Source organism: Lissotriton vulgaris, chromosome 9 (genome assembly GCF_964263255.1).
Source record: "Lissotriton vulgaris chromosome 9, aLisVul1.2, whole genome shotgun sequence".
Classification (NCBI taxonomy): Eukaryota; Metazoa; Chordata; class Amphibia; order Caudata; family Salamandridae; genus Lissotriton; species Lissotriton vulgaris.
This window is the reverse complement of record NC_141697.1, coordinates 539,950,541-539,966,921: the sequence shown is the minus strand read 5'-3', so window position 1 is coordinate 539,966,921 and position 16,381 is coordinate 539,950,541. Positions and strand designations below refer to the sequence as shown.

The window sequence follows — 16,381 nt, the reverse complement described above, 5'->3', positions numbered from 1 at the left end:
CCTTATCTGCATAAAAAGAACACTTTCACAACGGAGCAGAGTGGCGCAGCGGAAGCGTGCTGGGCCCATAACCCAGAGGTCGATGGATCAAAACCATCCTCTGCTAATTTTGCTTGATTTTACTTCCAAGGACCAAGCTGTCATTTCCACGCTACCAGCAAGGAAAAGCGCAAGCTTGTGCCAGCTATGTGAGAAAAGACTTCTCAACTATCTGTGTCTGCTGAAATACAAGAGAGGGATCGTCAAAGGCTCCACACTGTACTTTGAAAGTAAAGGCACACAATAATAAGCATGAATGACTGGTGGGACCTTCAAACACTTTTATGTGGAGGCTTGAATTTCATTCTTCCCTTTTTTGTTCTGCTCTTATCTATCTCCTGGGCATTTCATGGAATGTTCTCTATTTCTCTTCCCTGCTTTGCTTCCCATGCTGCCTCTATGTGTTCATATCTATTATTTGTATTGCTGCTTTCCATTCTTCTCTTCTGCACAGCTTTGTCCTTGGTTTCAATCCCAGTTCCTTACCCTCTACAAAAACTTTCTATTGCTTTTCATGTTGGTATCTAAACCAAATGCACCATTGAAGCTGGTGCATGATAGTCATTGAACTCAGGGTCCTAATGTTTAGAACCGAGAGCGCAAAGATCAGAGGGCGTTGGTGGTATAGTGGTGAGCATAGCTGCCTTCCAAGCAGTTGACCCGGGTTCGATTCCCGGCCAACGCAGTACAAATACTTATATATTCTGCAAGCAGGATATATTTTAAAGCAACATTTCACAAAATGGTAATATAATTAAGAGGTTAATCAGCCATTATATAAAAAATAAACAAATATGTAGGCAAGCATTTCGATCGCCCCTTCTGCTATATTCATTGTCCTAATATATGATAAGTTTCATAAAGCAGAGTCACCACTCACATGTACTGGTAAAAAAATATGTTACAGTGGGCAGACAATGAAAGGGCTGAGGCCCAACCAGACCTTTTAACTCCAGCATCTCTATGTTAAAAAGCATTTCCTAGGCAATATTTAGCCTCTGAAAAAAATATGCAAGATCCAGCAATAAATCTGGCAAAAGTCCCCAACATTTTGTGCATACTTGTGCCCTCACCTGAATGTAGCACCACCTTGTAGCCGTCGGAGGTAACTGCAGCTCACAAAATGTTTCATCAGAGGGCAAGTTTAGAGGAATCCAAAAGGCAGATGTCCATGGAAAGAGCCTCCGACTGCAGCAGGAAGTTTGGATGCTTCAAATTTGCATAGCTTCCAGTCCAACGTCCTCTCATGTACCGAACGCTCCCAAACGCTCTAAAGCCTTATACCGGCAAGCCCTCACCGGGTAGATCTCTGGCTCCCAGGAAAAGCCAAATACTGAGCATGCAAGCACTAGGATCACAGAGAGAGAGAGAGACAGAGAGCGTCGGAGAGCTGTTGTCTTGTTAAAGGCCTGAAACGGCTAGTGCCTAAGAGGGTCTGGACTTTCAGTTGTGACTGATTGTGAGAGGGGAAGATAAAGATTTTCTGCACCCAGCATGCCTTGCGATATACTTAGGCAAATGAGGTGAGAGCCCGACCAATCCCACGTCACTTCTCTGAATGCCTCCTCATCTGCATAAAGAGAACACTTTCACAAAGGAGCAGAGTGGCGCAGCGGAAGCGTGCTGGGCCCATAACCCAGAGGTCGATGGATCGAAACCATCCTCTGCTAATTTTGCTTGATTTTCCTTCCAAGGACCAAGCTGTCATTTCCACATAGCCAGAAAGGAAAAGTGCAAGCTTGTGCCAGCTATGTGAGAAAAGACTTCTCAACTATTCGTGTCTGTGTAATACAAGAGTGATCGTGAAAGGTACAACCCTGTACTTTGAAAGTAAAGACACACAATTATAACCATAAATGACTGACTGGTGGGAGCTTCACACAACTTTCTGGGCATGCTTTGAATTTCATTCTTCCCTTTTTGTTCTGCTCTTATATATCTCCTGGGCATTTCATGGAATGTTCTCTTTCTCTTCCCTGCTTTGCTTCCCATGCTGCCTATATATGCTCATTTCTACTATTTGTACTGTTGCTTTTCATTTCTTCTCTTCTGCACAACTTTGTCCTTGGTTTCAATCCCCAGTTCCTTACCCTCTGCAAAAAACGTTCTACTGCTTCTCATGTTGGTATCTAAACCAAATGCACCATTGAAGCTGGTGCAAGATAGTCATTGATTTCTGCAACGTAATATTTAGAACCGAGAGCTAACACATCAGAGGGCGTTGGTGGTATAGTGGTGAGCATAGCTGCTTCCCAAGCAGTTGACCCGGGTTCGATTCCCGGCCAACGCACTGAAAATACTTATATATTCTGCAAGCAGGATATATTGTAATGCAACATGTCACAAAATGGAAATTTCACGAACAGATTAATCAGCCATATATAAAAAAATAAACAAATACGTGGGCAAACATCTCAATCGCACCTTCTGCTACATACATTGTCCTAATATATGATAAGTTTCATAAAGCAGAGTCACAACACACATGTGCTGGTAATAAATTTGTTACAGTGGGCAAACAATGGAAGGGCTGAGGCCCGACCAGACATTGTAACTCCAGCATCTCTATGTTAAAAAGCATTTCTAGGCAATATCTAGCCTCTGAAAAAATATGCAAGATCCACCGATAAATCTGGCAAAAGTCCCTAACATTTTGTGCATACTTGTGCTCTCACCTGAATGTAGCGCCACCTTGTAGCTGTCGAAGGAAACTGCTGCTCACAAAATGTTTTATCAGAAGGCAAGTTGAGAGGAATCCAAGAGTCAGATGTCCATGGAAAGAACCACTCACTGAAGCAGGAATGTTGGAGGCTTCATATTCGCATAGTTTCCTGTCCAACGTCCACTCACGTCCCGAACGCTCCCAAACGCTCAAAAGCCTCACACCGGGCAAGCCCTCACCGGGTATATCTCTGGCTCCAAGGTAAAGCCAAATCCTGAGCATGCTAGTGCTAGGATCACAGAGCGAGAGAGAGATGGTTCAAGAGCTACTGTCTTGATAAAGGCCTGAAACGGCTAGTGCCTAAGAGTGTCTGACTTTCAGTTATGACTGATTGTGAGAGGGGAAGATGAAGTTTTTCTGCACCCAGCATGCCTTGGGATATACTTATGCAAATGAGGTGAGAGCCAGACCAATCCCATGCTACTCTGCCTAATGCTCCTTATCTGCATAAAAAGAACACTTTCACAACGGAGCAAAGTGGCGCAGCGGAAGCGTGCTGGGCCCATAACCCAGAGGTCGATGGATCGGAACCATCCTCTGCTAATTTTGCTTGATTTTACTTCCAAGGACCAAGCTGTCATTTCCACGCTACCAGCAAGGAAAAGCGCAAGCTTGTGCCAGCTATGTGAGAAAAGACTTCTCAACTATCTGTGTCTGCTGAAATACAAGAGAGGGATCGTCAAAAGCTCCACACTGTACTTTGAAAGTAAAGGCACACAATAATAAGCATGAATGACTGGTGGGACCTTCAAACACTTTTATGTGGAGGCTTTGAATTTCATTCTTCCCTTTTTTGTTCTGCTCTTATCTATCTCCTGGGCATTTCATGGAATGTTCTCTATTTCTCTTCCCTGCTTTGCTTCCCATGCTGCCTCTATGTGTTCATATCTATTATTTGTATTGCTGCTTTCCATTCTTCTCTTCTGCACAGCTTTGTCCTTGGTTTCAATCCCAGTTCCTTACCTTCTACAAAAACTTTCTATTGCTTTTCATGTTGGTATCTAAACCAAATGCACCATTGAAGCTGGTGCATGATAGTCATTGAACTCAGGGTCCTAATGTTTAGAACCGAGAGCGGAAAGATCTGAGGGCGTTGGTGGTATAGTGGTGAGCATAGCTGCCTTCCAAGCAGTTGACCCGGGTTCGATTCCCGGCCAACGCAATACAAATACTTATATATTCTGCAAGCAGGATATATTTTAAAGCAACATTTCACAAAATGGTAATATAATTAAGAGGTTAATCAGCCATTATATAAAAAATAAACAAATATGTAGGCAAGCATTTCGATCGCCCCTTCTGCTATATTCATTGTCCTAATATATGATAAGTTTCATAAAGCAGAGTCACCACTCACATGTACTGGTAAAAAAATATGTTACAGTGGGCAGACAATGAAAGGGCTGAGGCCCGACCAGACATTTTAACTCCAGCATCTCTATGTTAAAAAGCATTTCCTAGGCAATATTTAGCCTCTGAAAAAAATATGCAAGATCCAGCAATAAATCTGGCAAAAGTCCCCAACATTTTGTGCATACTTGTGCCCTCACCTGAATGTAGCACCACCTTGTAGCCGTCGGAGGTAACTGCAGCTCACAAAATGTTTCATCAGAGGGCAAGTTTAGAGGAATCCAAAAGGCAGATGTCCATGGAAAGAGCCTCCGACTGCAGCAGGAAGTTTGGATGCTTCAAATTTGCATAGCTTCCAGTCCAACGTCCTCTCATGTACCGAACGCTCCCAAACGCTCTAAAGCCTTATACCGGCAAGCCCTCACCGGGTAGATCTCTGGCTCCCAGGTAAAGCCAAATACTGAGCATGCAAGCACTAGGATCACAGAGAGAGAGAGAGACAGAGAGCGTCGGAGAGCTGTTGTCTTGTTAAAGGCCTGAAACGGCTAGTGAATAAGAGGGTCTGGACTTTCAGTTGTGACTGATTGTGAGAGGGGAAGATAAAGATTTTCTGCACCCAGCATGCCTTGCGATATACTTAGGCAAATGAGGTGAGAGCCCGACCAATCCCACGTCACTTCTCTGAATGCCTCCTCATCTGCATAAACAGAACACTTTCACAAAGGAGCAGAGTGGCGCAGCGGAAGCGTGCTGGGCCCATAACCCAGAGGTCGATGGATCGAAACCATCCTCTGCTAATTTTGCTTGATTTTCCTTCCAAGGACCAAGCTGTCATTTCCACATAGCCAGAAAGGAAAAGTGCAAGCTTGTACCAGCTATGTGAGAAAAGACTTCTCAACTATTCGTGTCTGTGTAATACAAGAGTGATCGTGAAAGGTACAACCCTGTACTTTGAAAGTAAAGACACACAATTATAACCATAAATGACTGGTGGGAGCTTCACACAACTTTCTGGGCATGCTTTGAATTTCATTCTTCCCTTTTTGTTCTGCTCTTATCTATCTCCTGGGCATTTCATGGAATGTTCTCTTTCTCTTCCCTGCTTTGCTTCCCATGCTGCCTATATATGCTCATTTCTACTATTTGTACTGTTGCTTTTCATTTCTTCTCTTCTGCACAACTTTGTCCTTGGTTTCAATCCCCAGTTCCTTACCCTCTGCAAAAAACGTTCTACTGCTTCTCATGTTGGTATCTAAACCAAATGCACCATTGAAGCTGGTGCAAGATAGTCATTGATTTCTGCAACGTAATATTTAGAACCGAGAGCTAACACATCAGAGGGCGTTGGTGGTATAGTGGTGAGCATAGCTGCTTCCCAAGCAGTTGACCCGGGTTCGATTCCCGGCCAACGCACTGAAAATACTTATATATTCTGCAAGCAGGATATATTGTAATGCAACATGTCACAAAATGGAAATTTCACGAACAGATTAATCAGCCATATATAAACAAATACGTGGGCAAACATCTCAATCGCACCTTCTGCTACATACATTGTCCTAATATATGATAAGTTTCATAAAGCAGAGTCACAACACACATGTGCTGGTAATAAATTTGTTACAGTGGGCAAACAATGGAAGGGCTGAGGCCCGACCAGACATTGTAACTCCAGCATCTCTATGTTAAAAAGCATTTCTAGGCAATATCTAGCCTCTGAAAAAATATGCAAGATCCACCGATAAATCTGGCAAAAGTCCCTAACATTTTGTGCATACTTGTGCTCTCACCTGAATGTAGCGCCACCTTGTAGCTGTCGAAGGAAACTGCTGCTCACAAAATGTTTTATCAGAAGGCAAGTTGAGAGGAATCCAAGAGTCAGATGTCCATGGAAAGAACCACTCACTGAAGCAGGAATGTTGGAGGCTTCATATTCGCATAGTTTCCTGTCCAACGTCCAATCACGTCCCGAACGCTCCCAAACGCTCAAAAGCCTCACACCGGGCAAGCCCTCACCGGGTATATCTCTGGCTCCAAGGTAAAGCCAAATCCTGAGCATGCTAGTGCTAGGATCACAGAGCGAGAGAGAGATGGTTCAAGAGCTACTGTCTTGATAAAGGCCTGAAACGGCTAGTGCCTAAGAGTGTCTGACTTTCAGTTATGACTGATTGTGAGAGGGGAAGATGAAGTTTTTCTGCACCCAGCATGCCTTGGGATATACTTATGCAAATGAGGTGAGAGCCAGACCAATCCCATGCTACTCTGCCTAATGCTCCTTATCTGCATAAAAAGAACACTTTCACAACGGAGCAAAGTGGCGCAGCGGAAGCGTGCTGGGCCCATAACCCAGAGGTCGATGGATCGAAACCATCCTCTGCTAATTTTGCTTGATTTTACTTCCAAGGACCAAGCTGTCATTTCCACGCTACCAGCAAGGAAAAGCGCAAGCTTGTGCCAGCTATGTGAGAAAAGACTTCTCAACTATCTGTGTCTGCTGAAATACAAGAGAGGGATCGTCAAAGGCTCCACACTGTACTTTGAAAGTAAAGGCACACAATAATAAGCATGAATGACTGGTGGGACCTTCAAACACTTTTATGTGGAGGCTTTGAATTTCATTCTTCCCTTTTTTGTTCTGCTCTTATCTATCTCCTGGGCATTTCATGGAATGTTCTCTATTTCTCTTCCCTGCTTTGCTTCCCATGCTGCCTCTATGTGTTCATATCTATTATTTGTATTGCTGCTTTCCATTCTTCTCTTCTGCACAGCTTTGTCCTTGGTTTCAATCCCAGTTCCTTACCCTCTACAAAAACTTTCTATTGCTTTTCATGTTGGTATCTAAACCAAATGCACCATTGAAGCTGGTGCATGATAGTCATTGAACTCAGGGTCCTAATGTTTAGAACCGAGAGCGCAAAGATCAGAGGGCGTTGGTGGTATAGTGGTGAGCATAGCTGCCTTCCAAGCAGTTGACCCGGGTTCGATTCCCGGCCAACGCAGTACAAATACTTATATATTCTGCAAGCAGGATATATTTTAAAGCAACATTTCACAAAATGGTAATATAATTAAGAGGTTAATCAGCCATTATATAAAAAATAAACAAATATGTAGGCAAGCATTTCGATCGCCCCTTCTGCTATATTCATTGTCCTAATATATGATAAGTTTCATAAAGCAGAGTCACCACTCACATGTACTGGTAAAAAAATATGTTACAGTGGGCAGACAATGAAAGGGCTGAGGCCCAACCAGACCTTTTAACTCCAGCATCTCTATGTTAAAAAGCATTTCCTAGGCAATATTTAGCCTCTGAAAAAAATATGCAAGATCCAGCAATAAATCTGGCAAAAGTCCCCAACATTTTGTGCATACTTGTGCCCTCACCTGAATGTAGCACCACCTTGTAGCCGTCGGAGGTAACTGCAGCTCACAAAATGTTTCATCAGAGGGCAAGTTTAGAGGAATCCAAAAGGCAGATGTCCATGGAAAGAGCCTCCGACTGCAGCAGGAAGTTTGGATGCTTCAAATTTGCATAGCTTCCAGTCCAACGTCCTCTCATGTACCGAACGCTCCCAAACGCTCTAAAGCCTTATACCGGCAAGCCCTCACCGGGTAGATCTCTGGCTCCCAGGAAAAGCCAAATACTGAGCATGCAAGCACTAGGATCACAGAGAGAGAGAGAGACAGAGAGCGTCGGAGAGCTGTTGTCTTGTTAAAGGCCTGAAACGGCTAGTGCCTAAGAGGGTCTGGACTTTCAGTTGTGACTGATTGTGAGAGGGGAAGATAAAGATTTTCTGCACCCAGCATGCCTTGCGATATACTTAGGCAAATGAGGTGAGAGCCCGACCAATCCCACGTCACTTCTCTGAATGCCTCCTCATCTGCATAAAGAGAACACTTTCACAAAGGAGCAGAGTGGCGCAGCGGAAGCGTGCTGGGCCCATAACCCAGAGGTCGATGGATCGAAACCATCCTCTGCTAATTTTGCTTGATTTTCCTTCCAAGGACCAAGCTGTCATTTCCACATAGCCAGAAAGGAAAAGTGCAAGCTTGTGCCAGCTATGTGAGAAAAGACTTCTCAACTATTCGTGTCTGTGTAATACAAGAGTGATCGTGAAAGGTACAACCCTGTACTTTGAAAGTAAAGACACACAATTATAACCATAAATGACTGACTGGTGGGAGCTTCACACAACTTTCTGGGCATGCTTTGAATTTCATTCTTCCCTTTTTGTTCTGCTCTTATATATCTCCTGGGCATTTCATGGAATGTTCTCTTTCTCTTCCCTGCTTTGCTTCCCATGCTGCCTATATATGCTCATTTCTACTATTTGTACTGTTGCTTTTCATTTCTTCTCTTCTGCACAACTTTGTCCTTGGTTTCAATCCCCAGTTCCTTACCCTCTGCAAAAAACGTTCTACTGCTTCTCATGTTGGTATCTAAACCAAATGCACCATTGAAGCTGGTGCAAGATAGTCATTGATTTCTGCAACGTAATATTTAGAACCGAGAGCTAACACATCAGAGGGCGTTGGTGGTATAGTGGTGAGCATAGCTGCTTCCCAAGCAGTTGACCCGGGTTCGATTCCCGGCCAACGCACTGAAAATACTTATATATTCTGCAAGCAGGATATATTGTAATGCAACATGTCACAAAATGGAAATTTCACGAACAGATTAATCAGCCATATATAAAAAAATAAACAAATACGTGGGCAAACATCTCAATCGCACCTTCTGCTACATACATTGTCCTAATATATGATAAGTTTCATAAAGCAGAGTCACAACACACATGTGCTGGTAATAAATTTGTTACAGTGGGCAAACAATGGAAGGGCTGAGGCCCGACCAGACATTGTAACTCCAGCATCTCTATGTTAAAAAGCATTTCTAGGCAATATCTAGCCTCTGAAAAAATATGCAAGATCCACCGATAAATCTGGCAAAAGTCCCTAACATTTTGTGCATACTTGTGCTCTCACCTGAATGTAGCGCCACCTTGTAGCTGTCGAAGGAAACTGCTGCTCACAAAATGTTTTATCAGAAGGCAAGTTGAGAGGAATCCAAGAGTCAGATGTCCATGGAAAGAACCACTCACTGAAGCAGGAATGTTGGAGGCTTCATATTCGCATAGTTTCCTGTCCAACGTCCACAACGCTCCCAAACGCTCAAAAGCCTCACACCGGGCAAGCCCTCACCGGGTATATCTCTGGCTCCAAGGTAAAGCCAAATCCTGAGCATGCTAGTGCTAGGATCACAGAGCGAGAGAGAGATGGTTCAAGAGCTACTGTCTTGATAAAGGCCTGAAACGGCTAGTGCCTAAGAGTGTCTGACTTTCAGTTATGACTGATTGTGAGAGGGGAAGATGAAGTTTTTCTGCACCCAGCATGCCTTGGGATATACTTATGCAAATGAGGTGAGAGCCAGACCAATCCCATGCTACTCTGCCTAATGCTCCTTATCTGCATAAAAAGAACACTTTCACAACGGAGCAAAGTGGCGCAGCGGAAGCGTGCTGGGCCCATAACCCAGAGGTCGATGGATCGAAACCATCCTCTGCTAATTTTGCTTGATTTTACTTCCAAGGACCAAGCTGTCATTTCCACGCTACCAGCAAGGAAAAGCGCAAGCTTGTGCCAGCTATGTGAGAAAAGACTTCTCAACTATCTGTGTCTGCTGAAATACAAGAGAGGGATCGTCAAAAGCTCCACACTGTACTTTGAAAGTAAAGGCACACAATAATAAGCATGAATGACTGGTAGGACCTTCAAACACTTTTATGTGGAGGCTTTGAATTTCATTCTTCCCTTTTTTGTTCTGCTCTTATCTATCTCCTGGGCATTTCATGGAATGTTCTCTATTTCTCTTCCCTGCTTTGCTTCCCATGCTGCCTCTATGTGTTCATATCTATTATTTGTATTGCTGCTTTCCATTCTTCTCTTCTGCACAGCTTTGTCCTTGGTTTCAATCCCAGTTCCTTACCCTCTACAAAAACTTTCTATTGCTTTTCATGTTGGTATCTAAACCAAATGCACCATTGAAGCTGGTGCATGATAGTCATTGAACTCAGGGTCCTAATGTTTAGAACCGAGAGCGCAAAGATCAGAGGGCGTTGGTGGTATAGTGGTGAGCATAGCTGCCTTCCAAGCAGTTGACCCGGGTTCGATTCCCGGCCAACGCAGTACAAATACTTATATATTCTGCAAGCAGGATATATTTTAAAGCAACATTTCACAAAATGGTAATATAATTAAGAGGTTAATCAGCCATTATATAAAAAATAAACAAATATGTAGGCAAGCATTTCGATCGCCCCTTCTGCTATATTCATTGTCCTAATATATGATAAGTTTCATAAAGCAGAGTCACCACTCACATGTACTGGTAAAAAAATATGTTACAGTGGGCAGACAATGAAAGGGCTGAGGCCCGACCAGACATTTTAACTCCAGCATCTCTATGTTAAAAAGCATTTCCTAGGCAATATTTAGCCTCTGAAAAAAATATGCAAGGTCCAGCAATAAATCTGGCAAAAGTCCCCAACATTTTGTGCATACTTGTGCCCTCACCTGAATGTAGCACCACCTTGTAGCCGTCGGAGGTAACTGCAGCTCACAAAATGTTTCATCAGAGGGCAAGTTTAGAGGAATCCAAAAGGCAGATGTCCATGGAAAGAGCCTCCGACTGCAGCAGGAAGTTTGGATGCTTCAAATTTGCATAGCTTCCAGTCCAACGTCCTCTCATGTACCGAACGCTCCCAAACGCTCTAAAGCCTTATACCGGCAAGCCCTCACCGGGTAGATCTCTGGCTCCCAGGAAAAGCCAAATACTGAGCATGCAAGCACTAGGATCACAGAGAGAGAGAGAGACAGAGAGCGTCGGAGAGCTGTTGTCTTGTTAAAGGCCTGAAACGGCTAGTGCCTAAGAGGGTCTGGACTTTCAGTTGTGACTGATTGTGAGAGGGGAAGATAAAGATTTTCTGCACCCAGCATGCCTTGCGATATACTTAGGCAAATGAGGTGAGAGCCCGACCAATCCCACGTCACTTCTCTGAATGCCTCCTCATCTGCATAAAGAGAACACTTTCACAAAGGAGCAGAGTGGCGCAGCGGAAGCGTGCTGGGCCCATAACCCAGAGGTCGATGGATCGAAACCATCCTCTGTTAATTTTGCTTGATTTTCCTTCCAAGGACCAAGCTGTCATTTCCACATAGCCAGAAAGGAAAAGTGCAAGCTTGTGCCAGCTATGTGAGAAAAGACTTCTCAACTATTCGTGTCTGTGTAATACAAGAGTGATCGTGAAAGGTACAACCCTGTACTTTGAAAGTAAAGACACACAATTATAACCATAAATGACTGACTGGTGGGAGCTTCACACAACTTTCTGGGCATGCTTTGAATTTCATTCTTCCCTTTTTGTTCTGCTCTTATCTATCTCCTGGGCATTTCATGGAATGTTCTCTTTCTCTTCCCTGCTTTGCTTCCCATGCTGCCTATATATGCTCATTTCTACTATTTGTACTGTTGCTTTTCATTTCTTCTCTTCTGCACAACTTTGTCCTTGGTTTCAATCCCCAGTTCCTTACCCTCTGCAAAAAACGTTCTACTGCTTCTCATGTTGGTATCTAAACCAAATGCACCATTGAAGCTGGTGCAAGATAGTCATTGATTTCTGCAACGTAATATTTAGAACCGAGAGCTAACACATCAGAGGGCGTTGGTGGTATAGTGGTGAGCATAGCTGCTTCCCAAGCAGTTGACCCGGGTTCGATTCCCGGCCAACGCACTGAAAATACTTATATATTCTGCAAGCAGGATATATTGTAATGCAACATGTCACAAAATGGAAATTTCACGAACAGATTAATCAGCCATATATAAAAAAATAAACAAATACGTGGGCAAACATCTCAATCGCACCTTCTGCTACATACATTGTCCTAATATATGATAAGTTTCATAAAGCAGAGTCACAACACACATGTGCTGGTAATAAATTTGTTACAGTGGGCAAACAATGGAAGGGCTGAGGCCCGACCAGACATTGTAACTCCAGCATCTCTATGTTAAAAAGCATTTCTAGGCAATATCTAGCCTCTGAAAAAATATGCAAGATCCACCGATAAATCTGGCAAAAGTCCCTAACATTTTGTGCATACTTGTGCTCTCACCTGAATGTAGCGCCACCTTGTAGCTGTCGAAGGAAACTGCTGCTCACAAAATGTTTTATCAGAAGGCAAGTTGAGAGGAATCCAAGAGTCAGATGTCCATGGAAAGAACCACTCACTGAAGCAGGAATGTTGGAGGCTTCATATTCGCATAGTTTCCTATCCAACGTCCACTCACGTCCCGAACGCTCCCAAACGCTCAAAAGCCTCACACCGGGCAAGCCCTCACCGGGTATATCTCTGGCTCCAAGGTAAAGCCAAATCCTGAGCATGCTAGTGCTAGGATCACAGAGCGAGAGAGAGATGGTTCAAGAGCTACTGTCTTGATAAAGGCCTGAAACGGCTAGTGCCTAAGAGTGTCTGACTTTCAGTTATGACTGATTGTGAGAGGGGAAGATGAAGTTTTTCTGCACCCAGCATGCCTTGGGATATACTTATGCAAATGAGGTGAGAGCCAGACCAATCCCATGCTACTCTGCCTAATGCTCCTTATCTGCATAAAAAGAACACTTTCACAACGGAGCAGAGTGGCGCAGCGGAAGCGTGCTGGGCCCATAACCCAGAGGTCGATGGATCGAAACCATCCTCTGCTAATTTTGCTTGATTTTACTTCCAAGGACCAAGCTGTCATTTCCACGCTACCAGCAAGGAAAAGCGCAAGCTTGTGCCAGCTATGTGAGAAAAGACTTCTCAACTATCTGTGTCTGCTGAAATACAAGAGAGGGATCGTCAAAAGCTCCACACTGTACTTTGAAAGTAAAGGCACACAATAATAAGCATGAATGACTGGTGGGACCTTCAAACACTTTTATGTGGAGGCTTTGAATTTCATTCTTCCCTTTTTTGTTCTGCTCTTATCTATCTCCTGGGCATTTCATGGAATGTTCTCTATTTCTCTTCCCTGCTTTGCTTCCCATGCTGCCTCTATGTGTTCATATCTATTATTTGTATTGCTGCTTTCCATTCTTCTCTTCTGCACAGCTTTGTCCTTGGTTTCAATCCCAGTTCCTTACCTTCTACAAAAACTTTCTATTGCTTTTCATGTTGGTATCTAAACCAAATGCACCATTGAAGCTGGTGCATGATAGTCATTGAACTCAGGGTCCTAATGTTTAGAACCGAGAGCGCAAAGATCTGAGGGCGTTGGTGGTATAGTGGTGAGCATAGCTGCCTTCCAAGCAGTTGACCCGGGTTCGATTCCCGGCCAACGCAATACAAATACTTATATATTCTGCAAGCAGGATATATTTTAAAGCAACATTTCACAAAATGGTAATATAATTAAGAGGTTAATCAGCCATTATATAAAAAATAAACAAATATGTAGGCAAGCATTTCGATCGCCCCTTCTGCTATATTCATTGTCCTAATATATGATAAGTTTCATAAAGCAGAGTCACCACTCACATGTACTGGTAAAAAAATATGTTACAGTGGGCAGACAATGAAAGGGCTGAGGCCCGACCAGACATTTTAACTCCAGCATCTCTATGTTAAAAAGCATTTCCTAGGCAATATTTAGCCTCTGAAAAAAATATGCAAGATCCAGCAATAAATCTGGCAAAAGTCCCCAACATTTTGTGCATACTTGTGCCCTCACCTGAATGTAGCACCACCTTGTAGCCGTCGGAGGTAACTGCAGCTCACAAAATGTTTCATCAGAGGGCAAGTTTAGAGGAATCCAAAAGGCAGATGTCCATGGAAAGAGCCTCCGACTGCAGCAGGAAGTTTGGATGCTTCAAATTTGCATAGCTTCCAGTCCAACGTCCTCTCATGTACCGAACGCTCCCAAACGCTCTAAAGCCTTATACCGGCAAGCCCTCACCGGGTAGATCTCTGGCTCCCAGGTAAAGCCAAATACTGAGCATGCAAGCACTAGGATCACAGAGAGAGAGAGAGACAGAGAGCGTCGGAGAGCTGTTGTCTTGTTAAAGGCCTGAAACGGCTAGTGAATAAGAGGGTCTGGACTTTCAGTTGTGACTGATTGTGAGAGGGGAAGATAAAGATTTTCTGCACCCAGCATGCCTTGCGATATACTTAGGCAAATGAGGTGAGAGCCCGACCAATCCCACGTCACTTCTCTGAATGCCTCCTCATCTGCATAAACAGAACACTTTCACAAAGGAGCAGAGTGGCGCAGCGGAAGCGTGCTGGGCCCATAACCCAGAGGTCGATGGATCGAAACCATCCTCTGCTAATTTTGCTTGATTTTCCTTCCAAGGACCAAGCTGTCATTTCCACATAGCCAGAAAGGAAAAGTGCAAGCTTGTACCAGCTATGTGAGAAAAGACTTCTCAACTATTCGTGTCTGTGTAATACAAGAGTGATCGTGAAAGGTACAACCCTGTACTTTGAAAGTAAAGACACACAATTATAACCATAAATGACTGGTGGGAGCTTCACACAACTTTCTGGGCATGCTTTGAATTTCATTCTTCCCTTTTTGTTCTGCTCTTATCTATCTCCTGGGCATTTCATGGAATGTTCTCTTTCTCTTCCCTGCTTTGCTTCCCATGCTGCCTATATATGCTCATTTCTACTATTTGTACTGTTGCTTTTCATTTCTTCTCTTCTGCACAACTTTGTCCTTGGTTTCAATCCCCAGTTCCTTACCCTCTGCAAAAAACGTTCTACTGCTTCTCATGTTGGTATCTAAACCAAATGCACCATTGAAGCTGGTGCAAGATAGTCATTGATTTCTGCAACGTAATATTTAGAACCGAGAGCTAACACATCAGAGGGCGTTGGTGGTATAGTGGTGAGCATAGCTGCTTCCCAAGCAGTTGACCCGGGTTCGATTCCCGGCCAACGCACTGAAAATACTTATATATTCTGCAAGCAGGATATATTGTAATGCAACATGTCACAAAATGGAAATTTCACGAACAGATTAATCAGCCATATATTTTTTTTTTTTAAACCTTTATTTGGAGACAAGCAGGTACAAGGGAAGTGTACATTCAAAACATACAGTTACATTCGGCCATTACGATGGTACGTCAGTGCCAAGAAAACATACAGAAAAAATAAGTAAATAAGGAGACACAAGGAAGTACAGGGCAGGGCATCAGTCAATACAAGGAGCAGCAACGAAATGTGCAGGAGATATTAAAATACAATGATCCAGCATGGGCAGGCGAGCCAATAAGACAATGCAATACGAATACAGTACATTAGCGGAGGACACGTGAGCCAGAGGGGACACAAATATGAGGAGCACTGGATAGAAGGGTGCCGCATAGGGATACAATCTGGATTCCCGATAAACTACCTGCCCGGAGGGAGACCCCCACCCCCCAATAGCCCGCAGGAAAAGGAGACAATCAGCCCCCCCCCCCGATGTCGTAAGAACAGCAGGTGTCGTGTAAAATCCCAGCCCATCACATTGTCATCAGCCTATCCCCTCTCGGTCCTCAAGTTCAGAATCAGAGTCCCGCGCCGCCCTGGTCAGAAGGTACACCTGGAGCGGACTCCAAAAATCCCTTGGTCTGCATCGTACAGGCATCAAGTCAGAATAGATATTGTACTGATCCTGACAGTAACTGAGGTCAGTCACCCAGTCTTGAAAGCGCGGCACCCTACCGCGACCCCAGCAACAGGCGACCCTACGCTTAGCCAACAGCAGGGCCACGTCAACAAATCTACGGTGAGAGGCAGGTACATCCTTAGAGAAGCCAAGTAACATCACCAAGGGGTCAAACGCCACCCCATCCTCCGCCATAACCTGCAGGGCTTCATGAACCTGAGTCCAATATTCCAAAACCCCCGCACAACTCCAAGCCAAATGTAAAAAATCAGCGCCTTCCGCTCGACACCTGGCACACCTATCATCCTCCGCCAAATGAAACCGCAGTTTCCTCGCCGGGGTATAGTAGTACCTCTGAACAAACTTGTAATGGATAATTTTAAGGCGACAACTAGAAGAGACATTGGCCGTGAGGCCGCAACAATATTTCCACTGCTCGTCTGTAATAGGAGCACCCAATTCTGCAACCCACTGCTCGCGCACTCGATTGGTCGGGACCGATCGCTGTCGGCGAATAGCCCCGTATAACTTCGACACCAGGTGTCGCCCATCTGAAACCAGCAGCACAT

General features: G+C 44.1%; 10 non-coding genes across 10 annotated transcripts; all 10 read left to right on the top strand.

Annotated features, from left to right (window-relative positions):
* The first annotated feature begins 652 nt into the window (after positions 1-652).
* TRNAG-UCC (transfer RNA glycine (anticodon UCC)) lies at positions 653-724 on the top strand. Its single transcript has one exon. It is a non-coding gene; the product is annotated as a tRNA-Gly (tRNA).
* Positions 725-2,257: 1,533 nt separating this feature from the next.
* Positions 2,258-2,329, top strand: TRNAG-CCC (transfer RNA glycine (anticodon CCC)). The gene has a single exon. It is a non-coding gene; the product is annotated as a tRNA-Gly (tRNA).
* A 1,522-nt stretch (positions 2,330-3,851) lies between these two features.
* TRNAG-UCC (transfer RNA glycine (anticodon UCC)) lies at positions 3,852-3,923 on the top strand. Its single transcript has one exon. It is a non-coding gene; the product is annotated as a tRNA-Gly (tRNA).
* A 1,529-nt stretch (positions 3,924-5,452) lies between these two features.
* Positions 5,453-5,524, top strand: TRNAG-CCC (transfer RNA glycine (anticodon CCC)). The gene has a single exon. It is a non-coding gene; the product is annotated as a tRNA-Gly (tRNA).
* A 1,514-nt stretch (positions 5,525-7,038) lies between these two features.
* On the top strand, positions 7,039-7,110 carry TRNAG-UCC (transfer RNA glycine (anticodon UCC)). Its single transcript has one exon. It is a non-coding gene; the product is annotated as a tRNA-Gly (tRNA).
* Positions 7,111-8,643: 1,533 nt separating this feature from the next.
* On the top strand, positions 8,644-8,715 carry TRNAG-CCC (transfer RNA glycine (anticodon CCC)). Its single transcript has one exon. It is a non-coding gene; the product is annotated as a tRNA-Gly (tRNA).
* A 1,512-nt stretch (positions 8,716-10,227) lies between these two features.
* Positions 10,228-10,299, top strand: TRNAG-UCC (transfer RNA glycine (anticodon UCC)). The gene has a single exon. It is a non-coding gene; the product is annotated as a tRNA-Gly (tRNA).
* Positions 10,300-11,832: 1,533 nt separating this feature from the next.
* On the top strand, positions 11,833-11,904 carry TRNAG-CCC (transfer RNA glycine (anticodon CCC)). Its single transcript has one exon. It is a non-coding gene; the product is annotated as a tRNA-Gly (tRNA).
* A 1,522-nt stretch (positions 11,905-13,426) lies between these two features.
* Positions 13,427-13,498, top strand: TRNAG-UCC (transfer RNA glycine (anticodon UCC)). Its single transcript has one exon. It is a non-coding gene; the product is annotated as a tRNA-Gly (tRNA).
* Positions 13,499-15,027: 1,529 nt separating this feature from the next.
* TRNAG-CCC (transfer RNA glycine (anticodon CCC)) lies at positions 15,028-15,099 on the top strand. The gene has a single exon. It is a non-coding gene; the product is annotated as a tRNA-Gly (tRNA).
* The last annotated feature ends 1,282 nt before the right edge of the window (positions 15,100-16,381 follow it).